The sequence below is a fragment of the Pongo pygmaeus genome, chromosome 2 (assembly GCF_028885625.2).
Source record: "Pongo pygmaeus isolate AG05252 chromosome 2, NHGRI_mPonPyg2-v2.0_pri, whole genome shotgun sequence".
In the NCBI taxonomy this organism is placed as follows: domain Eukaryota; kingdom Metazoa; phylum Chordata; class Mammalia; order Primates; family Hominidae; genus Pongo; species Pongo pygmaeus.
In genome coordinates, this window is record NC_085930.1 from 41,824,868 (window position 1) to 41,850,414 (window position 25,547).

Here is a 25,547-nt window from a genome sequence, read left to right on the forward strand (position 1 = left end):
TATAGAGAAAAGACAGGATAAAGGAAAGTGGTTTTAGGCTTCCAAAGGTGGAAACCATGGCAACATAAATGTATGGGAAGACACTAATGGAGTAAGGTTTGTTGATTCCTCTGGTCCCCTCTAATAAGTATTGTCTCTAGTAAAGGAGAATTTATATCCTGTAAGCAGAAAAGGGGGAGGAAAGACAGAGGAGAATTCCTCCACTGCTGCTTCTTAATTGCCTTTAGCTCAGCGATAATTTTTATAACAAGGAGGCATATTTTGGGGTGTCATTTCTAAGACACTGCATTCTTTGGCTTATGGCCCCTTCCCACCATCTTCTCTGCCTCTCCCATCACCACCATTCTCTCTTTCTCTCCCGACTCCTCTCTCTCTGACGAAAGCTAGGAAAAGTTCTCCATTTTAAAGGACTTGTGATTAGGTTAAACCCACCTGAATAATCTAGCATAATCTGCCCATTTTAAGCTTCTTCACCTTAATCATATTGGCAAAATCCTTTTTGCCATATAAGGGAACATATTCACAGGTTTCTGGGATTAGGATGTGGACATCTTCGGGGGCTGTTATTCTCCCTATCATCCTTAACCTTCCCCTAGTTTCTCTCTATTATGTTGCCATTTTTTAATTTCTTTCATTTTTCTTTGAGACAGCGTCTCACTCTGTCACCCAGGCTCGAGTGCAGTACAGCAATCACAGCTCACAGCAGCCTCAGCTAATTTTCTTTATTTTTTGTAAAGACAGGGTCTCACTGTGTTGCCCAGGCTGGTCTCAAACTTCTGGCCTCCCACCTTGGGCACTCAAAGTTCTGGATTACAGACATGAGCCACTGTGCTGGGCTGCTTTTTTGTTTCTTGTTATTTTGTATAGCACTATCGGAAATTCTCTTGTTTATTAATTAATTACTATTTATTTATTAATTATTTTATTTATTAATTAATAATTATCAATTAATTATTAATTATTAATTAATTATTTACTTATTTTTACATATTTAGTCCATGAAAAGCCTCCCTTCCACCTCATTTCCTCTGTGCTCCTCTGTAATCTTCTTGAGAATCAGAACTTGAGCTACATTGATCACAGTAGCATCCCCAGCCCCTAGAGTGACTGCTGGTAGAAATCATTATTAAATAAACAAATAAATAAACTAAATTTTTATAACTGGTATAAGCTTTAGAGAGGAGGCACAGCTTAAGTTGCTTGAAGATAAGTAAGAAAATTATTGGGTGACAATCAGAGAGACTTTCCAGCATGTGCAAGAGAGAGCAGGGTCACCACGGAATGACGATACTATGGTGCTCTTGGAGGAGGCCAAGGATGCGAGAGGCTGAAAAAAGTGAGTTGAAGCCAAATCACTAACAACTGTTTAGAAATAATAAGAAATACATAACAAGAAATGCTGAATGATTTTACTTGGAGAAGTAACTTGATTAGCTTTGCATTTTGAATAATCTGTATCCCTGGTGTCATTGTCAAAGGAGATTGCTTGGAGGGAGGCCAAGTGGGAGGCTGGGAAGCAAGTTTTTTTTTCTATCTTCCAAGGTTTTAGCTGGTTAATCTGATGAACTAATGAATGCCAAATCATTTATAGAAAATTGCTAATAGAAAATCCATCTCTTTATCTAGGTAATGTGTATTATAGTAGTTGACACTGGAGATAATATTCTTTCCCTAGCAAGTGGGGAAGACTTTTGGCAACATACCAAGCAGCCTTCTTAAGAGTTTTTTTTTTTTAATCTTGAAGCATAAGTTAGATAAAGTCCACTGCTATAATAATTTCTTTTCTTTTTTTTTTTTTTTTTTTTTTGAGACGGAGTCTCACTCTGTTGCCCAGGCTGGAGTGCAGCTGCATGATCTCAGCTCACTGCAAGCTCTACCTCCTGGGTTCATGCCATTCTCCTTCCTCAGCCTCCCGAGTAGCTGGGACTGCAGGTGCCCACCACCATGCCTGGCTAATTTTTTGTGTTTTTTTAGTAGAGACGGGGTTTCACCATGTTAGCCAGGATGGTCTCCATCTCCTGACCTCTTGATCCGCCTGCCTCGGCCTCCCAAACTGCTGGGATTACAGGTGTGAGCCACCACTCCCGGCCGAATAATTTCTTTAGAAACCAAAGATTCAGTTGTATATGTTCCAGTCTGGCAGTGTCATACAAAGTTACATTTGGAAAGATATTCAAGCAGTCTTTTTCTCTCTTGCTCTAATTTTACAATGGTATAAACAAAACAAAACATTGCTACGTGATGACGGCTTATACTTAAGCAGTAAGAAAGAGTAAAAGATGCCATCAAACTTTCAAGTGTGGGTGACATGAGTAATGAGGGTTTTGAAAAGAGAGATGGCAGCAGGAAAATCTGATAGACTCTCAAAGTCTAGAGATGACGTGTTTGGTTTTAAGCACTTGATTTCATGTTCTATCCTCCCTTCATCCCATTTCCTATTCAGAAAACATTATGCACAAACACAGACGTTGTATTTGGGAAGTTATGGACTTACCTCCTAACTGAAGATTTTCATGTGAAAAAGACTTTAGTTAATAACATATCTGCATTGGTTCATTAATTGTCACCAATGTATTACACTAATGCAAAATGTTAATAGGAGAAACTGTAGGAGTAATGTCATATGAGAACTCTGCTCAATTTTTCTGTAAATTTAAAACTTATAAAAGTAAAGTCTTATTTTTTTTAATGACAGAGAGAAAGCACCACTTTGACATTACATAACTATAGCAGTGCCAGCATCCGCTTGCCTACCAGAATGTTTTACTCAGAGATAGCGTGATCATGCACTTGATTTGCCCAGGATGATCCAGTTTGTGTCTGTTGTCCAGGTGTAATTATCAACTGAGCCTCCCTTTGTTCTCAGAAGTCTTCCATTCCCAATGATAAATTGCATGGTCACTGTACATAGGGGGAAAAGAGAAGTAAAATCTTTTTAATGTATGTCTTTGACTGTGCCCTTTTTTTTTTTAGAGTCTCATCTAAGCCTCATAATGTTCCTATGAGGACAACTTAGTTTTCTTCAATTTCCAAATGGGAAAACTGAAGCTCAGAAAGGATAGTCATTTACCTGAGACCATACAATTCATCACTGGCAGAACCACCAGTTAAACCTTAATCTCTATGACTCCAAAGCTCATGCTCTTTTTACTGTAGTATTTCAATTCTGGAAAAAAGCCAGGTGATCTTTGGATATCTTTCAAGATGCTGTAATTTTTGAAAGAATTCTACAGCAGCTATACTAAGAAGCTCATATACATGGTACAAGGTAGTAGAAAGTAGAGATTATATGTAAAGAGTTTTATTTATAAAACTCTGAGCACTTTGGGAGGCCGAGGTGGGCGGATCGTGAGGTCAGGAGATCGAGACCATCCTGGCTAACGTGGTGAAACCTCTTCTCTACTAAAATACAAAAAAATTAGCTGGGCATGGTGGCGAGTGCCTGTAGTCCCAGCTACTCTGGAGGCTGAGGCAGGAGAATGGCGTGAACCCGGGAGATGGAGTTTGCAGTGAGCCGAGACCATGCCACTGCACTCCAGCCTGTGCCACAGAGCGAGACTCAGTCTCAAAAAAAAAAAACCTCTGAGAAATTTTTCTTCAATAAATTATGATGATGTCACAGTTAATGTCTGTTCTATCCCTGGATAATCTGATAATAATGATGTCTGTAATCCATTATCTCCCATAAGTACAGTGATAGGTAGCTCTCAGATCTGCTGGCTGATCTCAGCATATCAGAGAAAAGCTATTAATTTGTGCCACTACATCTGTGCAGGGAGGAGGGAGTCTTTGGGGAAGTAGCAAATCCTGCAGGCTGTGGCAGCAGCTCACATTTCTGGCTGACTGGAAACACCAACCAACCTTTTTTTTTTTTGAGATGGAGTCACGGTCTGTTGCCCAGGCTGGAGTGCAGTGGCCCGATCTCGGCTCACTGCAAGCTCCACCTCCCGGGTTAACACCAACCAACCTTTTACTTTTCCTCCCCCAACACTTTTGGACTCATTTCAAAGACTGCAATATCCTGGCCAGACCTTCCATACACATTTTTCTCTTTCACTCCCAAATTCTCACAGTGCATCCGCCATCCCTACCATTTGCCATCATTCCAAAACAGTAAGGCCTGCCTTGGGATGGGACCATTTCAGTTGTGGCAGAAGAACCGTAGTAGCAGCTGGATTAGAAGTTGTTTCATAAACGACCTCTTCAAAAGATGATCAAACTTTTCTGTTTCAATGGAACTTTAAAAAGTAGGTAATGGGCCGGGCGCAGTGGCTCATGCCTGTAATCCCAGCACTTTGGGAGGCCCAGTTGGGTGGATGGCTTGTTCTTAGGAGTTCAAGACCAGCCTGGGCAACATAGTGAAACCCTGTCTCTACAAAAAATAAAAAAAATTAGCTGGCGTGGTGGCTCACGCCTACAGTTCCAGCTTCTTGGGGGACTGAGCTGGGAGGTTCACTTGAGCCCAGGAGGCAGAAGTTGCATTGAGCTGAGATCATGCCACTGCACTCCAGCCTGGGCAACACAGTCAGACCCCATCTCAAAAAAAAAAAAGTTCGTTACAAACTTTATTCTTTGTGTGGTACTTTATATGCATCATCTCTATCATCAGACACACCTGGATTGAGCCTCAGCTTCACCACTGAGTTCTGCCAATAATACCTCTGTGTTCTATAGTTCTTTGTTCCACTCTGTTCCTCAGTTTCCTTATGTGGAAAATGGAGGCAATAAAAGTACCTAACTCATAGGGTTGTGGTAGGCTTGAATGACATAAGGCATGTAAAAGACAGTCTGACAATGTCAGTTCTGTGAGGATAGGAGAGATTGATTTCACGCCTAAATGTGTAGTACAGCAGCTTATTAAAGTATGATCTGGAGGCTCCTGGAGACCCACAGGATGCTGAAAGGGGTTCCGTCAGGTCAAAACTATTTTGGTAAAAATACCAAGATGTTATTTGCCTTTTTCACTCTTTCTCATGAGTGTAGAGTTTTCCAAAAACTACTTGCAACAGATACATGCAGAAGAAGATAAGGGAATCCAGGGGCTTTCTATTAAAGTAGACCTTAAAGAGATTTGCCAGATTATAAAACTATGTCATAATTCTATTTTCGTTTGTTTCGGAAAATATATTTCTGTTACATGAAAATATGTTAATTATATTAACATGTAATGGGTTTATATTATCATTGAGTGAATTAATGAATACTTTTTAAAAATAGCCAGTTTTGGCTTGGCGTGGTGTTTCATGCCTCTAATCCCAGCAGTTTGGGAGGCCGAGGCGGGCAGATCATTTGAGGTCAGGAGTTCGAGACCACCCTGGTCAACATGGTGAAACCCCCTCTTTACTAAAAATACAAAAATTAGCCAGGCATGGTGGCGTGCACCTGTGGTCCCAGCTACTCAGGAGCCTGAGGCAGGACAATCACTTGAACCTGGGAGATGGAAGTTGCAGCAAGCCAAGATCACACCACTGCACTCCAGCCTGGGCAACAGAGTGAGACTCAGTCTCAAAAAAAAAAAAAATGTTGTTTTCAATTTATAATACAATACGTATCAGTGGCTGTAACCCCCATAATCATGCTGGAGCCTGGCATGCTGGCAAGTGCCTGTAATCCCAGCTACTCAGGAGGCTGAGGTGAGAGAATCAGCTGATCCCAAGAGTTTAAGGTGGTAGTGAGCTATAATCTTGCCACTGCACTCCAGCCTGAGCTACAGAGCAAGACCCTGTCACTTAAACCAATCAGTCAATCAAACAAAACTCACTGGGACCTTAAATAATATCTAAGAATGTAAAGGGGTCTCATGACCAAGAAACCTAAGTACCACTAATCAAGCACAAGCCTGACACATAGTAAGCATTATTAGTAAACCATATAGTAAACATGATTGAATGACAAGCATAGAGCCTGGCTTAGGATAACTGCTCGATAAACAACATTGCTATTGCTGCTGGTGTGGTGATGTGCGGATGGTAGTAATGAAAATCATGGTAGGAAGTATGATGATAGCCTTCTACATGACCATAAATAACGGTGATTTTCAGATGCAAATCTTACCTTGCTTTAGGCTGCAGATGTGAGTTAGACTTTAATGTAACAAAATTATGTTAAGTGTTTCAACTCTTCCTCTTGGCTTACTCCTTTTCTAATGGAGATGCTCATTCTCTTCTTACCTAAAGCATTGTAGATTGAGTTTGGGTCTGAAAAATTCTAAAGTGTTATGTGTGGTTTCAGACTGAAGGAGTTGGAAGTCAGAAACTTTGGGTTTTACAAATTAAGGAACCAGAACATGTACTAAGTATTTGCTGTGAAAATTGGATGTGAGAACGTTCCTCTAAAACTTCTCATTTGATGGGGTGGTAGACGTTCGCATCTCCCCAACCCTTCTCTCAATTTCTCCATCCTCCTGTATGTCTAGTCTAGCTACTGGAGGAACATAGATCACTTTATTTGGATATGCTGGTAAATTGGCTGTCCATAAAGAAAAAAAATCTTTGGTTTGTGGTATTTGCTGATTTCCATGGAGTAAATGCTGCTACCATGGCCAGTTTCAATTACTAATGTAATATTACTGAACTCCAAGTTGGGACGAGAAGAACATACTGTAATTGGCTCTCGCAAGCTGGTTTAAGCTGTTTCCCAGCACATCTGTTTCTGGCCCTCTATTCTGGTAGCGCCAAGTTGAAATATCTGACTTGCTCTCCTACATCTTTAATAGCTGGCCCATCCTCTCCTCTATTTTGTTGTCTAATACTCCCAGCTAGTCAATATCCCCTGGTCCCAGGATTATTTCCTGCTACTTCTGCCTTCATGCTTTAGCTAACAGTGTCACCTCTGGGTCCTAATATGCTCTACTACATCCTTCTGCCTACTCATTTGCTATCCAATTCTTTGTGGAAAAACTAAAGTGCTCCTTCCTCCCTATCTTTTCTGAACACACAAAGCTATCACTCATGTATCTCCTGTAAAATGATAGGACATATTGAGGAATATTTAATCTCAGAAACGGTAATGTTATTATTACCCAAAATGTGTTAGTATGGTGTTGTTGGTTATTGAAATAGCTTAGGACTACATAGAGAACACTGCATCCCTAACCCTGCCATTAGTGTACTAAGTTGTCATAAGAAAATCACCTAAGGCTAGGTGCGGTAGCTCACACCTATAATTCCAGCACTTTGGGAGGCTGAGATGGGCTTATCTTTTAAGCCTTAGAATTCAAGATGAGCCTGGGCAACATGACAAAACCTTGTTTGTCTCTACAAAAATTAGCTGGGTGTGGTGGTATGCACCTGTAGTCCCAGCTACTTGGGAAGCTGAGGTAGGAGGATCACTTGAGCCCAGGAGGTCAAGGCTGCAGTGAGCCGTGATGGTGGCACTGCACTCCAGCCTGAGCAACAGAGCAAGACTCTGTCTCAAAAAAAAAAAGAGAAAGAGAGAGGGAGAGAGGGAGGGAGGGAAGGAGGGAAGGAGGGAAGGATGGAGGGAGGGAGAGAGGGAGGGAGGGAAGGAGGAAGGAAGGAAGGAAGGAAGGACAGACCTAGACATTCTGAGCCTTGGTTTCCTCATTTGTAAAATGAAGGTAATGGAATACATGATTTCAAAGAATATTGTCCATTTCCATTTATTAGATTCCATTATTCTGTTAAAAAAAAGTAATTTTTATAAACAAAAATCTCAGGATCTACTCGTATTCTTAAAATTCGATGTCACTTTTATTTTGAAACAAGTCATCTTCACCATGTTTTAGCTTATTATTACCCTTTTCTAATATTTCATATTTAAAGTAACCCTGTTCCCCATCAGCTTTCATCTCAGTTTCTCCATAAGATCAACCTTATACCTTTCCAACAGATAAAACAACATATAAGTGCTTTTGATGAGTGGTTCAAATGAAAATTAAAACAATGCTTTTTAACTAACTTTAAAAAAATGATCATGTCAAAGAATTAAAAGCACACAAAAAGCTACCTAGGCAGAAAACTCCTTAGAGGAAAAGTTTGAGATTCTTGAATATTTTTAAGTTCCTTCTGATGAAGTATTTTCTGTATGGCCATATCTTCAGGGTCTAAAAGAAGCCATTAGAAAAAAACTGATTTGAGGCTGGGCTCAGTGGCTCACGCCTGTAATCCCAGAACTTTGGGAGGCTGAGGTGGGCAGATCACCTGAGGTCAGGAGTTCGAGACCAGCCTGGCCAACATGGTGAAACCCCATCTCTACTAAAAATGCAAAAATTATCTGAGCGTCATGGAGCACACCTGTAATCCCAGCTATTCAGGAGGCTGAGGCAGGATAATTTCTTGAACCCAGGAGGAAGAGGTTGCAGTGAGCTGAGATTGCACCACTGCACTCCAGCCTGGGTGACAGGGCAAGACCCCGTCTCAAAAAAAAAGAAAAAGAAAAAAACTGATTTGAGATAAAATTTTGTTCACATGCAGATTCATGGGAACTAGAAAATATATGGTGAGATCAAGTTTTATATTTACTGAGAAAGCCAAACTATATTCTTGAATAAAATGCAACTAACTCATAATTCATTCCACAATCCTTTCCTTTATATTTTTCTAGAGATTCCAAAGTTGTTTTTTTTTTTTTTCTTTTTTTGCAGAGACAAGGTCTTGCTGTATTGGCCAGGCTGGTCTCGAACTCCTGGGCTCAAGCAATCTGCCTGCTTCAGTCTCCCAAAATGTTGGAATTACAGGCATGAGTCACTGCGCCTAGCCCCAAAGTTTTCTTTTTTATCCCTAACTTAAGCTGAGTTCCAATCTTTTCAGAATCTTACGCATATTTTCTCTTTGCCCACGTTAACTCAGTATGTGATGAAGTAATTGCAAGGCAAGGAGCTGTGTGTAATCCCTTTCGCATGGTTTGACTTGGCATTCTAAAATTTACAGTTTCACCAGTGGGGACAAGCAGAATGGCTCAAGCTGATATGAGGTGAAAATTTTCAGCTGTTTTCTCAGCATGCTAGGTAGTAAAATCAAGGAACTGCAGGGTGTAAGTGAATATAGAGGTCATCTAGTTTCTTGCAACTTACGGTGTAGTTGAGGACCAGCAGCATCAGCTTGTTTGAAATGAGCTCAGGCCTCATCTCAAACCTGCTGAATCAGACTCTGTATTTTAACAAGATCTCCCAAGTGATTTGCTTACCTGCAATACACCATCTCCAACTAAGCGGTAATGCAGCCTACACTGGAGTGTGTTCAGTCACAGCAATGCCCTACTTCAAAATGCAACTCATTCCAATTCCTTCTTCCTCCAAAATATCTAACTACTACTTAAGATTCATTTGGAAACATTGCCTTAATAACTTCTCTTGCTCAAATGAATCGTTCAATGTCCAAATTTATTAGTCCCAAATTTGTACCCAAGTGCAGTCTGAACCTCTCTATCCTAATTTTTCAATCTTGCTTCCGTGGTGCCTGTACGCCAACAAAATAGCTCTACCTGTGTTTCATAACAACCCTAGCAGTCACTTCTGCCAGTAACCTGGTCCACAACATTCTTCCTCTCTGGAACTCTCTTTTGTTCTCTCTCCACTTGTATAGATTCTATCCACCCATAAAACCCTCACCTCTTGTGATTTTCCAGTCACTGTAACAGGCTTTCCCTGTTTTCACTGGTTTTATCATTATGTAGACATGGTAAGGCCAACATAGCAAGAGATGATTGCCGTTTGAAAAAGTTGTTTGTACGTTGTAACTCCCAAGATGGGGAGGCATGCTATGCTATGGGACTATGTATGGAGAAGCCCCAGGGTCAGTTAGGAGGCAGAGTGAGAGGGGAACCCAAAGGCAAGAGCCTTTAATGTGGTTTTCATGGGGAGGAACAGGGAAGGAGTAAGCAGGCTTAGGATTGGCTAGCATAAATGATTTTAGCTGGCTCTGGGGCACAGAAGCTGTGCCTAATTGTCTGATACCTGGCCCTGGGATAATAAGGGCATGTGGAGAGTGGCCTGGAGTATGAGACTCCAATAAAAGAGGTAGCTGGAAGTATGAGCTCTGGATTGGTTGGTTTGCATTTGAAAGCCATGCTCAGGCCAAGTTATTTACTATCTCCAGTATTTACTCTCTCTAGGAACTGGCTAGCCCTGGGAGGGAAGTCCCTCTAGGGTTAGCAAGGCTCCAGATATCAAAGCATCAGAACTTGGAAAATAAAAGACATGGTTAATGAATCTCAGGAGTACTTCTGTCTTAGTATATAGAAGGAACATTTGTCTTTGTATTTTCCATAGGAGGCAAGGAGAGGAAAATGTGACAATTCAATCATCCTGCAGATGGACTTCCAGCTTCCACACTCAGCGATAACAGTGCACAAGGGCATCTTGGGCACGAAGGAAGATTAATGGGAGAAACCAAAGCAACGGTAAGAAAGTTCTTCTTCAAGCATTTCTCCCCCGACACACACCCAAATCTCTCTTGTTCTCCTATAGTAGAGCTAGAGATGCTCTCTAGATATTGTACCCAGGCTTTAATTCATCAACCAAAATGTTCACTGATGACAAACTTGGTAGTCTCCTGCTGGACAGTCACATAGATGGCTCTGATTTCAGCAAACAGGGCATCTCCTCTAGGGTTTCGACTGCCTTGCCAAATTCCTGATTTCTCAGGGAGAAAAGGCAAAGTGTCTTAGCAGCCTGATGCATGTCTTTGAAAAAGCTTAACAAGCATGCCCGGTTTGTGGTGGAGCATGGGTATGTGTGCACACATACATAGGTACAGACACACACACACACACAGTCATGCACACACAGGCATACACACTCAGAACAGCAGATGACAGATACTCTGACTTATATCCCAGTCAAGACATGCCTGAGCCAAATGGAACTGTTCCTTCTTTTCCTTTCAGTCCAACTAAAGTCCCACATTACTACACAAGGTACCCAGCTGATGGCAATGTGATTAATGCAGGCCAACTACTGCAGATCTGTGGAGAGCTACCTCTCTTATTGGCATCTCATACTCCAGGCCACTCTCCATTTTGCAGACAAAATGGAGAAAAATCCATTTTGTCTCCACATTTAAGTTCTGGGAGCACTCTTGGAGAGAACACTTGTGAGATCTTTTTAACCAGCTGGATGTAGGACATTGTAATATTAGGGAATGTGATAAAGATTTGCTTAGGTCCTTGTTCACCTAAGGATGATAGACAAAATCTTAGACAACTGAAAAAGGACAAAGGCATGAATTATTCAAAACAGCAAATAATCTGGAATCAATTCTTATAATGCAAAATTACTGTTCAAAAGTGACTTCTTGTTTCTGTGATCCTTAACTGCCCATTCACATGCACTAATGAGCTGCCAGGAAGGTAGCTGAAAGCTCCGTGTTTCTGGAAGGGCTTGCTCACTGTAGGTGATAGAGCAGGGCATCGGTCATTTCTCTGAGAGATTCCCAGGTGTCACTATCCAGAAGTCTTTTCTCTTGGCTTGGCAGATTCTCAAATGTCCTACATGGGGAGGAGAGGGGTAGGTGTAGACCTAGTTGATACCGTTCTGGCATACAAATGGGAAGGAGGAGCTGAAGAGTTGCATCATTCGATGTGTACTAGTTTTGCTGTTCACTGTTTTTGAGGATTTCCTTTTCCCACTCCAATCAACCATCATCTTTTCTTGCTTTTTTTTTTTTTTGAGACGGAATCTTGCTCTATCACCAGGCTGGAATGCAGTGGCGTGATCCTGGCTCACTGCAACCTCCGCATCCCGAGTTCAAGTGATTCTCCTGCCTTAGCCTCCCGAGTAGCTGGGACTACAGGCGCCTGCCACCATGCCCAGCTAATTTTTGTATTTTTAGTAGAGACAGGGTTTCACCATGTTGGGCAGGATGGTCTCGATCTCTTGACCTTGTGATCCACCTGCCCTGGCCTCCCAAAGTGCTGGGATTACAGGCATGAGCCACCACACCCGGCCCACTCCAGCTCTTTTAACAGTGAGATGGGTAGGCTGCCTGACTGCATGGGTTAGGGGAGGGCATCCAAAGTTTTAACTATTTCTTGAGCAGAATTTCAGTCAATCCCATTTCCAGTCATACCTGCTGCACAAATGCCTCCAGATGTATCTAGTGTTCCTTGTCTGTGAGAGTTTGGCGGTAAGAATCAGCTTACTTCTTATTTTTCCCCCATTACAAGCACTGATGTTTCAATTTTTTCTGATTGATTAAGGTGATTACCACTGATACATCTGCTTACCCAATTGTTAAGTTTTGTTCCCTCCCTTGAATTCTGTCATTACTTCTCTAGGTTCTTAAGCTCATATACCCTCTTTGGGAGGGGTGGGAGAAGAACCTGTTAAAGAAGGATGAGTTAGTCACACTTCTCCAATCATGACATATCAACAGTATTGGCCTAGGGAAGGGCCACCTCTTGTTTATTTATTTATATGTCTATTTATCATCTTTTATCTTTTTTCCACTCCCAACCCTTTTCTTCTCCAAAGACAATGTTTAATGTGCATGGTTTTGTTTGAGTTCTTAAAAATGTGTGTTTTTTGTTTTGTGTATATAAATGTAAACATACACATGGTATGGTGTTAAAATTCTTATTCAATTTCTTAGTCTTTTTCATTCAGCATCATGTTTTTAAGATACGATCACATTACACTGTCTACCTCTAATGACTTATATCTTTCCTTATCCCTTTACTGGTATTTCCTGTAATTATGGTTTGATTGATTGGAGTTTTGTATTATTTTTCTTTTCAAAACATATCTATAATTTAGCTCTACCATTTCATTTTAGTTTTTTCTAAAATAGAGCAAGAATTCAGAGATATTCTTCAGCAATTTGAGTGCAAAATTCTCCCCAAATTTTAGTGATTTTACCCCAATCTTTTATAGCTACTTCACTCACATCGAATCTAACAGTAATTATTTTTGACATTCACTTTCATATTCCTTTCCTGAGGGCTCATAATTTTTATTGGAAAGAATAATTTTCTTTCAAACTTATATTTTAATAAGTGTTGGCAAAATATAATTAAATTAGATCTCTGTAATAACGGGTACAACTAGCCTAATCCAGTTTGAGGGTAAACACAACAGAATCTTGGTAAACATACCTCTCAGTTGGAGGGAGAAGTATGGCAGCATATTAGACAGCAGCGAGTATTCAGCAGGCCATGGGCATCATTTGGAAAATCTTACATGTGAATGTGAACGTTGGTTAATCCAGAGAGTATTTCCACAGAACTTCTACTATAGGTTTTGTTTGCTTGCTTGTTTCTGAAAACACCCTATCATTCTCATTCTCTTTTGTTTGATTTATTTAGATTTAATTGTGCTTAAATAAGAGTAGCTCCACCACAGGCCAGAATGGAAAAGAGTTGAAAGTAAGTCTCTGAGAAGCTGGCAGGAAGATACTGGTACTGTTGTTGCCAAATGTTTTTATTCTAAATATGTGGTATCAAGGTTCTAGCAAATCAAATCTCCTCACGCTTTTACACTGTTGGTGGGAATGTAAATTAGTTCAACCATTGTGGAAGACAGTGTGGTGATTCCTCAAAGATGTAGAAACAGAAATACCATTTGATCCAGCAATCCCGTTACTGAATATATACCCAAAGGAATATAAATTCTTCTATTATAAAGACACATGCATGTGTGTATGTTCATTGCAGCACTATTCACAGTAGCAAAGACATGGAATCAACCCAATTGCCCATTAATGATAGAACCGGATAAAGAAAATGTGGCATATACCATGGAATATTGTGCAGCCATAAAAAGGTACAAGGTCGTGTCCTTTGCAGGGACATGGATGGAGCTGGAAGCCATTATCCTCAGTGAACTAATGCATGAACAGAAAACCAAACACCACATGTTCTCACTTATAAATGGGAGCTGAATGAAGAGAACTTCCGGACACATGGTGACGAACAACACACACTGGGGCCTGTCGGATGGAGATGGTGAGGGGAAGCATCAGGAAGAACAGCTAATGGGTGCTGGGCTTAATACATAGGTGATAGGTTGATCTGTGCAGCAAACCACCATGGCACATGTTTATCTATGTAACAAACCTGCACATCCCACACAGGTACCCTAGAATTTAAAATATATGTTGATAAATTTAAAACAGGAAAAAAAAAGTTACACACTATTCCATTATATGGATACTTGACAATTTATTAAAACAGTATTCTATTTTAAAAACTTAAATCTCCTCTTTCACCTAAGATTTAAAATAGGTTGATGGTTGAAGAATAGCTACAGAGATGTCTGAACCAAAAATCAAATAGTACAAAGCTTTGGGTTGCTTACAGTCATCCACCACTTAAGCAGGTTCATTTTCCCAGTCTGCATTCTCAGCAGCAGTTCCGGTACGATCTCAGGTGAATCCTTGTATTCTTCCAGGAAACTTGTCCTTAAATGCTACAAAGAATCTTTCATCTAAGAAACATAAAACACTCTGTAGACATTATCTCATTCTCCCTTCAGAACGTCTGTGGAAAGAATCAATAAATAATAAACTCATGCTGTATAAGAAAAGAAACTGAGGCTTAGAGAGGAAATTGGCTACTTAAAGACTATTCCACAGGTGTTAACTAACAGACAGGAGTCAGGTGCCACTTTTTGTGGAAACCCCTCTTCCCATTCTACTTACAAAAAAGGAAGGGGAAGTGAATACATAAATAAATTTAAGCATATTTTTTACATTAGTTTCATAATTCATTTAGTTTAATCTAGTATCAATAAAATACTAGTATTAATCAAAAAGAGGAGTTTGAATTAATGCTGAAGCTGCTTTTTCCTTCTAAGTTAAAAGTAGATATTATTTTCTTGTTATTTTTAGTTGATACTTGGAAAACAGAAATGGAATGAGAAGCTCAAATGAATTAAAAAAACCAATAGCACATAGTAAAATTTTTGTTGTATTTCTGGCACCCTAGATTATTTATTGGCATATGAAACCTTTATCTACCAATGATGAGCTAGAAGACAACCAGCTGAAAACGGCACAGAAATTTATATTTCAAAGGAAAAGAAAATATAAACTAAAACTAATCATTCTCCCATTTCTAAGAAATTATTATTGAAATTTACATTTACATCAGAGCTGGAAGAAAATCTGTTTGCATCGAATAGAAGGCAAATATTTATACTTTTGGTTTATTCTAAACCAAATCAAGATCAAGTTAATCAGAAATCAAATTGAATTTTATGTGTGGTGGGGGCCTCAGTTTCAGTCTGAGCTGTGCTCATCTTAAGATTCACTCATTTCTTGGCATAGCTGCAGAACTGGTGGCCCAAGACTCCCAGGAGTCTATTTATAGACAAGCCTGTGGATCTGTATTCTGGGAGGAGGGCACTCCTTATCCTAAAGGAAAATTCCTAAAGGAAGGCTAATATGAAGTGCTCCCAATTGTCTAGAATAATGGGAATAATGGGACAGATGTGAGAGGATGGACTCTTTCTCTGGTGCAGGGTCAGGCACTAAGACCAGACGTGGCACAAGGCCACGATGTCTGAAGGCAGAACTGCTGTCTGACACGGAAGTGACAAGTCATCAAGAGAGTGCACTCACTTCTCTGTGCTCTTGGTGACCATCATGATGAAAAATTCAAGATTTTAATACAGGTGCAAAGCCAATGGAACTCATTTATAATTTACAATTACATGGTTCATATTATGCATTGTCAGATTTCCAATAGAGGCATTTTGTTTGCCCTCTAGGACAAGGGTACACAAGCTCTTTTTCTTTTTTTTTTTTTAATTATACTTTAAGTTTTAGGGTACATGTGCACAACGTGCAGGTTAGTTACATATGTATACATGTGCCATGTTGGTGTGCTGCACCCAGTAACTCGTCATTTGACATTAGGTATATCTCCAAATGCTATCCCTTCCCCCTCCCCCCACCGTACAACAGGCCCCGGTGTGTGATGTTCCCCTTCCTGTGTCACATATACACCGTGGAATACTATGCAGCCATAAAAAATGATGAGTTCATGTCCTTTGTAGGGACATGGATGAAGCTGGAAACCATCATTCTCAGCAAACTATCGCAAGGACAAAAAACCAAACACTGCATGTTCTCACTCATAGGTGGGAAATGAACAATGAGAACACAAGCTCTTTTTCTAAAGAATTTCATAGTAAGTTTCATGCGCATCCATGTGAAGAGACCACCAATAGGCTTTGTGTGAGCAATAAAGCTTTTAATCACCTAGGTGCAGGCGGGCTGAGTCCAAAAAGAGAGTCAGTGAAGGGAGATAGGGGTGGGGTTTTATAGGATTTGGGTAGGTAAAGGAAAAAGGGGGGTTGTTCTCTGGCGGGCAGGAGTGGGGGGTCACAAGGTGCTCAGTAGGGGAGCTTTTGAGCCAGGATGAGCCAGGAGAAGGAATTTCACAAGATAATGTCATCAGTTAAGGCAGGAACAGGCCATTTTCACTTCTTTTGTGGTGGAATGTCATCAGTTAAGGCAGGAACCGGCCATCTGGATGTGTACGTGCAGGTCACAGGGGATATGATGGCTTAGCTTGGGCTCAGAGCCCTGACAGTAAGTATTCTAGGCTTGCATGTCACACAGGTCTCTGGCATTTTCTTTGTTTTTCGTTTCGTTTTCACAACAATTTAAAGATGTAAAAACCATTCTTAGCTCACCGGCCAAAGAAAAGCAGGCCATGAGCTGACCCCTACTCTAGAATGTCGGTCCTTATGTTGGTATCTGGGGAGCATGTGATTAAGGGCTTGGTATGCTATCCTTCCTTCCTCCCTGTGTCACAATTATGACAGTCAAATTGTTGAGTTCTTTCACCAATCCTCAATATTCATATCTGAGGCCTCCAGCTGTGATTAAAGAATAAATAAATAGATAATCTTGTGCCATTCCAGGGGTTGCAGGCAGCAATGTTCTGTGCTCCATGTTTTGGAACAAGCTAGAGTTGGATTAATGAAGGGCAGTTTCCTCATTTTAGGCTACTATAGGAGCACGGACTCCACGTGGTGGCTCTTGAGTAACTAGCTAACCAGCCCACAGGAATACTAGGGAAGGAAACAGGGCCCTGGGCAGTCATTAGCAGTCAGGGCTCATGGAGTGAGCAGCAGCAGGAGCCACCTGAGGCTCTGCAGATGTGCCACACCCATGGACAGGCAGCCTGGGAAGCTCTGGCTGTGGGCACTGAGCTAGAAATTGAAGAAGAAAAGGAATGTCATGACAGGTGCCATATGGGAGCTGGCAGGACTGTGTTTGCAATCACCTGTGAGACACCATCTAGAGACATCCAGGAAACAAGGCAGCAGGGACTTTGTAGAGGATGGGGACAGAGGCAAAGGAACACTGTCTTCTATTGTTAGTGTTACCCAATTTTATATTTTAATCTAAAGGCTTAAAGATGGCCTGGAGAAACACAGTTCCCAGGGGTTTGCCAGATTGATCCTGATGTTGTTTTCCACTCACATAAATGGAAGTAACAGTTTTCAAACAGAGAATAGTGCTGTGTGATCAGGAAACCAATATGCCATCCCCAGTCTGGCTACTCAGTAGCTGCATGACTCTGGAAAGTACCTTAATTCTCCTGGCCTCAGGCTGTTTCTCCGTATCATACAGAGAGTTAAAGCAAAAATGTCTAAGAGCTCTTTTTGTTTTAAATGTGTTTTATAATTATTTAATGTTAAAGCCATTAATTAATTAAAAACTGTTGATTGAGTCACCTACTATGTTCCCAACATGGTGCTAAGTAATGAGACCACTGAAAAAAAATCCTCTGCACTCAAGAATCTCCGTTAAAGTAAACTAACAATCATGACGCAGGTTATTTCAAGGTAGGGTAGGGGTATGCCTGTGTTGCTAGGAGATTATAGAGGATTTCTACACTTGCATAGAAATGAGAACCTGGAGCAGAGTTCCAGTGTTATTGAGCAGCAAGAATGAGAGTAGAGGGGGAAGCAAAGGTGGCACATTGATTACAAAACACAGCTGAGGTCTCGATCACACTAGATGTCTCCAGTCGGTCGTGTAGAAATCTATGTGCTCCATAACAGTCTGTAAGTAGAAATCTGTGTGCTTCTACAGTCTGTAAAGGGTGGGGATAGGGCATGAGGAGAAAGGCATAAGAGTCTACCTGTTTCTCATTGGTAAAAATAATTCCATCCTTTACATTTACAGATTGGATGACCTGGCTCCAGGATCAGGGAAGTCAGAGCCCAGACCTCAGTTCACGGTGCTTCCTCAGACTCTGGGAATGCTGCAGGGAGCTGAACTTCAGGGGCCCAGTGGGTTCAGGCCCCAGGCACGAGGGTCTTTGCAGTCCCATCATGGTGAGTATGAAGGAGCCATTCTAGAGCACAGCCCTCATCTGGAAAGGGCTAAGAAGGGTGGTAGGGTTAAGAGTTGTGGTGATGATGGGGTAGGGGTTCTTCACTGAACAAGTGACCCAGAAAGCAGACAAAGCCCAGTGAATCTGGAGAGATGCAAAAACTAGGGCCAAAAAAGACTAAGGCAGAGTTGAAAAGGCTTGCCAGAGGAGGTGTTGCTTGAATTGCAGCTGGGAAAAAAAGAAGGAGTTTCCAAGTCAACAAGCTGGGAAGGATGGGTGAGAGTTAGTGGGGATGATAATGAAGGGTTGGCAGCAGGCAATTTTCAGACAAAAGTATAATATTTGCAAAGGCACAGAGTGTGAAAGAAAATGATCAGTCCAGTGAACTGCAAGCACTGCCTGGCTGGCAAATCGTGGCACAAGAACAAAGAGAGGCTTCTTTACTCTGGACAGTCATTCCATCATTGCCAATTACCAACCAGAAATTGAACGTGCATGGGACAAAATGGAAAAGATTTTGTTATACACAAATGTCATGATAGAGAGATGACAAATCATCATCATTCATTTATTTATTCATTCATTTAATTCAATCGAACAAATATTTGTTTTATACTTACTGGGTGTCAAACATTTTATTGTACTCAAGATTTAAACCACAGGAAAGTCCTGTGCTCTATGTAAGCTGTGTTCTTTAGATACTCTGACACAAGCATATTTTTAGTGACTGCTCTTCAATCTTCTTAATTTCCCCAGTTTATAGTTTTGATTACCAGGGTGTGTACGTGTGTGTGGTTGGTTGGGTGTGGGTGTGTGTATTAATTCCCATGTTTTCCTAAATAGGGGTTCATTAATTCTTCATTCTATATTAATTCTCTCATATGTGGCATCTGTGAAATGAGTGTGGCAATTTGTTAATTAAATATTGACTCTTGGAACATTTTAAGCACTGACAATTTTAGTCATAAACAGACGACTGCTCTTTTCTTGCGCTGGAGCAATGATAACATACATTCAATTGTTGTTACCTGTTTTTATAAAATGTGTGAAAGGATTTTTTTATTCACAACTTTGACCATCACCACTTGAGTTCATGTGAATGATATTTTAACACGCCTTGAGTTTTTACCAAGCCATTCTGTACTGCTGGATTTAAACATCTTTGCATGAAGCAGAGTTGGCGTGCTATTATACATTGCAAACTTGTGCTTCTCTTGTTTTTCTGGCTCACTACCTCTAGCACTCCAATTCCGAAAATTCTTGGACTCCACCTGGTTCTACAGTCCAGTGCCTTCATCATTACTCACTGTTGTTCACTCCCCTCAGGTCCTTTCTTCCGTCTTTACGGGGCTTAGAGGTCATGGTCCATTGTCATAACACTTCCTTGTAGACACCTACAACACCCTCCCAACACACACTTTCTTCCTCTAACTTACCTGAAAAAAAGTCCTCAATTCTGATTACTCCAGCTCTCTGTTTATTCTATGCCTGCACCTGTGCTATGGTTGGGGAAAAAAAGCAAAACATAGCTATGCTGACAGATCTCACTGTAAATTCATGACCAGTAATCTCTCATGTGGGCCCATGGCACTGCCAAGGAAAGGCCACTACATTTCCAGAATCTCCTTCTTTCATTTCTCTAGGCGAGCATTTAATATCTTCTCCTTTGACAAACTTTCAATATCTCCTCCTCCACCCTCATTCTTGGCCAGTGGCTTTAGTTCCTATTTCCCTAAAAAAATTAAAATGATAAGAAGAAAACTACATACTCTCAATCATATCTGCTACCCTACTTGTACCCATGCTCCTATATACTCACATTCCTCCAGTTATTCAAGATATAAACTACCTGGACTCCTATCTGAGGACAGCCCTCCACTTATCACTGGATTCCATCCTCTTCATCTGTATTCAAGAATATCGCTATAAAGGCCTGGCGCGGTGGCTCATGCCTGTAGTCCCAGCACTTTGGGAGGCCGAGGTGGGAGGATCACAAGGTCAGGAAATCGAGGCCATCCTGGCTAACATGGTGAAACCCCGTCTCTACTTAAAATACAAAAATTTAGCCGGGCGTGGTGGCGGGCGCCTGTAGTCCCAGCTACTCAGGAGGCTGAGGCAGGAGAATGGCGTGAACCCAGGAGGCGGAGCTTGCAGTGAGCCGAGATGGTGCCACTGCACTCCAGCCTGGGAGACAGAGCGAGACTCCATCTCAAAAAAAAAAAGAATATCGCTATAAAAAAGAATATCACTACAGCCATTCTCTTCTCTCACTTCTGCATCATCAATTTTCACTCCCTCTACTTGTTTCTCATCAGCCTATAAACGTGCTGTATTTCTCCCACCTCAAAAGAAAAGGAAAAGAACCTTCTCTTGGTCTCACATTCTTCTCCCTCTCCCTCCACTATTTCTCTGCACCCATTAATTCTCATCCTCACCTCCCATTTATTTATGAACCCTCCAATGTTTTTTTTTTTTTTTTTTTGCCGCCAATACCACCAAAACTGTTCTTGTCATGATCAACAATTTGTAAAATCCAGTGGTCAGTTCTCAATTCTTACTTTATTTGACTCATCAGCAGCATTAGGCAGAATTGGCCACTTCTGCTTCATAAAATATGCTCTTTACTTGATATTTGGGACATCAAGTTCTCTTCCCACCTCACTGGCTCCTCCTTTTCAGTCTCTTTTGCTGATTTTCAAATCTTTCTGACCGCTAAATGTTGCCGTGCTCAAGCTAAGTGCTTCTCTCCTCTATTTACATTGTCTCTCTTAGGTGACTTTAGCCTGGCCTGTAGCTTTGAACATTATCTATATTCTGACAATGTCTAAATTTCTGTCTCCAAATTGGAGATTTCTCTGGATTTTGGGACTCTTATATCCAACTCACACTAAACATTTTCACATGGATATCTGTTAGGCATCTCAAAAGTAATATATTCACTATTCCTGTTCTCTTCCCCCATTCCACAAAAACCTGCTTCCTTCCACCCATTTTTCCCACGTTGGTAATTGCCAATAGATTTTTCCAGCTCCTCAAAACAAAGACAGTGAAGTATTCATTACTTTTTAATTGAGATAAAATTCACATGCCACAAAATTCACTCTTCTTAAGTATACAATTCAGTGGGTTTTGTGCAACCATCACCACTATCTGATTGCAGATTTTCATCAACCCAAAAAGAATCCTTGGTTCAGTCATTCTTTTTTCTTGCTGTTTGTTTGCTCTAGTTTCTTTTCTTAGGAAAATGCAAATTAAAACCACAATGAAATATTACTACTTACCTATCAGAATAGCTAAAATAAAAAATAGTAATAACACAAAATGCTGGCAAGAATGTGAAGAAAGTGGATCATTTATACATTGCTGGTGCACATAGAAAACAATACAGCCACTCTGGAAATAGAGACGTAGTTTGGTAGTTTTGTTTTTATTTTTCATCTAAGTCATTCTTGACTCCTCTTTCTCACACATTGCACTTTGAATCTATCAGCAAATTCTGCTAGCTTTACACTCCAAGCATATCCAGAACCTAAGTACTTTCTGTCACCTACACTGTTATTAAAATTGGGATGTTCCAGGATTACAAAAACAGTGCCCTAACTGGGCTCCTTGATTCTCACCCTTGTCTCCCTCTCAACAAAATAGCTGTAAAGAGCCTCTTAAAAATCGAAGTTAGATTGGCTGGGCACAGTGGCTCACACCTGTAATCCTAGCACGTTGGGAGGCTGAGATGGGCAGATCACCTGAGGTCAGGAGTTTGAGACCAGCCTGGCCAACATGATGAAACCCCATTTCTGCTAAAAATACAAAATTATCCAGGCATGGTAGCAGGTGCCTGTAATCCCATCTATTCGGAAGGCTGAGGTGGGAGCATTGCATGAACCCAGGAGGCGGAGGTTTCACCAAGCCAAGATCACGCCATTGCATTCCAGCCTGAGCGACAAGAGTGATACTCAACAACAACAACAAAAAAATCTAAGTTGAATGTCTCAATACGCTCTTCAAAATTCTCTCATGGCTTTTCTTCCTTTTAGAGTAAAATCTAACCTTTACACAGTTTCCTTCAAGGCCCTGCATGATCTGGTTCTATTAGTTCTCTGACCTCTCTCTTCTACCTCTCTCCTGCTTGCTTAGTGGGCTCCAGCCACAGCAACCTCCTTGCTGCTCTTCAAACATGCCAAGCACACCCCCAACTCAGCTTCTCTCTCATCAGGTACCCAAGAGGCTGCCTCCCTCGCTTCCTCCACGTCTCTGCTCAAATGTCACCTTATCCGTGAGTCCTTTCCTGAAATTTGTACATTAAATAATATTCACCAGCACTCCCAATTCTCCTGGCTTGTTTTAGTTTTTTTTCCCGCATAGCATGTATTTCCATTTGACATAACACCAATATACTTGCTTACGTACTTACTCTTTTTTTTTTTTTTTGAAACAGAATCTTGTTCTGTCGCCCAGGCTGGAGTACAGTGGTATGATCTCGGCTCACTGCAATGTCTGCCTCCAAGGTTCAAGTGATTCTCCCACCTCAGCCTCCTGAATAGATGGGATTACAGGCACCCACCACCATGCCCTGATAATATTTGTATTTTTAGTAGAGATGGGGTTTCACCATGTTCACCAGGCTGGCCTCGAACTCCTGACCTCAGGTGATCCACCTGCCTCAGCCTCCCAAAGTTCTGGGACTACAGGCGTGAGCCACCGTGCCCAGCCTATACTTATTCCCTGACTTCTCCCAACTAGTATGTAAACTTCAAGCTGACAAGGAATTCGTCTTAAAACAGTACCTGGCATGTAAGAAGCACTCAATTAATATCATTCACTGAATGAAAGAAGAAAGGAAAGAGCATATGACCAGAAAAACAACAACAACAACAACAAAAAGGATAAGCAAGACAGTCTACGTTTATAACAGAAGAATTGAATCCGGGGTGCTCATTAAGAATTGTGATCAAGCTTAAACTTTTCCCGGAAAAAAAGAGGTTTAAATAGTACAAGAAAATGAATACGACAGATTGCGTCTTGTAATAAGTAAGTTTTAAAGAGAGAGAGTGTTTCATGTCTGAAAATGTCTAGCTAATAGCATCATGGGCATAATAGTGGATCTTCATCTAAGTTTATTCATCTTTACTCAACTTGCCCTGGATGGCCAAGAGACTAGCAAAGGTTGGATGCAGGTAGAACATACTCTGACTCAGGGATACTTATTTCATGATTAGACAGCAGTTTCCTAATTGCTGTCCATCCCTTCTCCCCATGCACACGATTCAGCCCTTGTGGTTATCTCTGGATACCCATCACTTGGGTTGCTGGGCACTCCTGTGTAAAGAGAACCAGCCCTGAGAAAAGAGAAATTTCCTTCAGCGGTCTACACCTTAATAGATGAGTGTAGTAGCAACAGGAGAAATCTATTTTACAGATTAAAATCAGAAGAAAGGAGAAATTTCTGCTAAGAGAGGGGAGAACAATAGACTGGCTATCAACAAGATAAACTATAGAAAAGCGATCACTAGTGTATGAACCATTCCTCAAGGCACTGTAGGTCAAAACAGATGCACATGTTGGAAGATCTAGGAACCTGCAGATGAATCCCTCTAGAACAAGAAAACAACACTAATAAAAGTTTATATTTATTGAACTTTTTGTTAAGTGGTTACCTAAATCTTTTATGCATATTGATGAGTTTAATTCTCACCATAACCTTACCGAGTAGGCATCATTATTATCTGAAAGGCAGCAAGATTAAGTAACCTGCTCAAGGCCACATAATTAGGAAATGAAGGGGTCTTGAGATGAACCCAGACAATCTGGCTTTGGAGCTCATCATCAGTTTTTTTAAAAAAACAAAAAAACAAAAAAAACCGTGTCGAGATATAATTTATACACTATAATATGCATTTTAAAGTGTATAATTTAATTATTTTTGGCATATTTGTGAAGTTGTGTGACCATCACTACAATTTTAGAACATTTTCATCACTCCAAAATAAGCTCCATACCCATTGTCAATCACTCTCCATTTTTCTTCAGCTCCCCAAACCCAAGAAAAAACTAATCTACTTTCTATCTTTATTGAATTAGCTCTTCTGAACCTTTCAGATGAATGGAATTATACAATATGTGGTCTTTGATTCATCCATGTTGTAGCATGTATCAGCATTCCATTTCTTTTTTATCAAATGATATTTGGTTGTCTGGATACACCATATTGTATTTACCCATTAATCAGTTGAAGAACATTTGCATTGTTTTCACCTTTTCCTGTTAAAAATAATGCTTCTGTGAACATTCAGGTACAGGCTTTCATTGCTTTTGGGTATATAACTAGGAATGGAATTGCTGGGTCATATAGTAACTTGCTATTTAATCTCTTGAGGAACACATGGTCTTAATCACTACACAGGATATTTCACCCAGCGGATATGAAGTCACAACTGTCTCTCAAGATTTTGGAGTTGTTATTGCCTCTTACATTCTAAAAACTTTGTGTTTTTCTTGTTTTGAAATTCAACATACTGTTATTTCAGCATAAAATGGAACTTGGCTAATTTGAAGCTTGAGGTGAACACATTTTAATGAATCTATGATATGTGCCAAGGACTATTATAAGATCTATGATGGATACAGGGAAAAAATATATTTCTATGAACAGTCTCTATAACTTTAATAAACCCTCATTGAGCATCCACCAAGTGCCACTCACATTAATCCCTCATTGGCCAGGCATGGTCATGTAAGTCTGTAATTTCAGCTATTCAGGAAGCTGAAGCAGGAAGATTACTTGAGCCCAGGAGTTTGAGGCTGCAGTGGACTATGAATGCTTTTAAATAGCCTCTACACTCCAGTGTGGGCAACATAATGAGATCCTGTCTCTAAAAAACAAATCAAGACAAAACAAAATGCCAAATCATAAACCCTGTCTACTTGTAACTTAAAATCTTCTGGAGAAGACAAATACATGTCAATGTGAACTTTTATAAGAACAACTAAGTATAAATATGTGTTGTTTTGAAATCCTGTAATAGAAGCATGAACTCAGGGAGGTCAGAAAAGGCTTCCTTGAGAAAAAAACACTTAAGTGAAGATCTGAAGGGTTGAAAAAGTTAACTGGTGAAATGCAGGAGGGGAGAGGGTCACTGGCAATTAAAACAGGCTGTGCCAAGGCATTGATGCAGGAAGGAACCATGTAAGCATGAAGTCTTCAAAGAAGAGAGAGAGAGCGCTCAGGGAGCAGAGGATGCTGGGAATGAGAGGTGAAGGGGCCAGACCATGCAGAAACTTATAGGCCAATTTAAGAA

The 25,547-nt window shown here is 40.6% G+C and overlaps 1 long non-coding RNA gene across 1 annotated transcript; it reads left to right on the forward strand.

The window, feature by feature from the left end:
* Positions 1-17,849: 17,849 nt before the first annotated feature.
* Positions 17,850-24,940, forward strand: LOC129032378 (uncharacterized). Its single transcript, XR_008501350.1, has 3 exons — positions 17,850-17,980; positions 18,102-18,253; positions 22,688-24,940. It is a non-coding gene; the product is annotated as an uncharacterized LOC129032378 (long non-coding RNA).
* Positions 24,941-25,547: the final 607 nt, after the last annotated feature.